Consider the following 1,260-nt stretch of genomic DNA (forward strand, 5'->3'; position numbering starts at 1 on the left):
TAAATTAGACAAAGCTTGTTCATCGGATTAGATTAGTGAATGTGATGGATCATTTAAGTAAAAAATAAGTAAAGTCTGATATATCTTAACGAGCTTTTAAAGAGTTTTCTGTCTGTATGTTTGTGAGCTGATGAAAAAACAAATACAAGGTGAACTTTCTGAGACAATTTACAGATAATTAATACGAGTGTTGCTCTGAGGCATCAACTTAAACAGAGAGAGAGTTACAGGTTCTCTGGTGAAGTTTTAAAGATGTTTTACAGCAAACAGTTTGTCTTTTAATCCCTAATTTTATTCTCAGATTTACATCTAATAAAAAAAGGTACTTTAATATGAAAAATCGGAGTAAAATTTGCATGATACAAGTCCTGTTTTAGGTTAGTTATATAAGCAAATACAATAGTCGAGCTATTTTTGTATGTGTGCATATACAAAGAGAGAAATAAGAAACAAACAAAACACTGACTCTGAAAACGACCTAAAACAAGTTCTCCTCAAATCATGAATAACAATCTAGGAACACGTCATGTGACAGAAGGGATGGATGATTGATGACTGATAGCAGCTGGAGAGGAGCAGACTTTGGGGAGTTTGCTGGTTTTGGCAGCGTTGGAGGGAGGAAGAGGAGCCTCGGGACTCTGCGGTATCTCCTCATCAGGAGCGACGTCTGGATTCAAAGCGAAGACGCTCTCCAGATCGATCTGAGGCAGAAACAAGACAGATTAGTGAGACATTTGTTACAACGACAGCCAGAAATAGAGAAAACACCGACCACTTGACCATCTGCCATGTTTCAAGTCAATCAAGAGTTGCATTTATTTATCAGAGACCAGTTATATTAGTATAAAAGGTATTATCGCGATTCTCGGAAATTAAAAAAACGTCACAATTCCGACATTTATTAGTATCGATACTTTTAAGACTGACCGAGACGTTATTTGTTATTTATGTTTTGATATTTAATATTTTGTTCATATATATTTACATTCAAAGTCCAGAATTAAAATAAAGCTCAATGGCTGAGTTTTCTCCTCTAAAAGAAAGGTTGCACAACTGACAGAATAAGTTACAATATCTGAGATATTGCTTTTTTTTTTTTTACCTTGAATGCCATTGCTTAAATTGATATTATTTATATTTTGATATTTAATCTTATTATTGTATTATTATTCTTTTTAATTATTATTATTATATATATATTTTTTATTATTTTTCTGTGTGATTTTTGTGTGATTTGAATAATTGTATTATTATATTAAT

Source organism: Morone saxatilis, unplaced genomic scaffold, assembly GCF_004916995.1.
Source record: "Morone saxatilis isolate NCDOM2014 unplaced genomic scaffold, NCSU_SB_2.0 Contig21, whole genome shotgun sequence".
Classification (NCBI taxonomy): Eukaryota; Metazoa; Chordata; class Actinopteri; family Moronidae; genus Morone; species Morone saxatilis.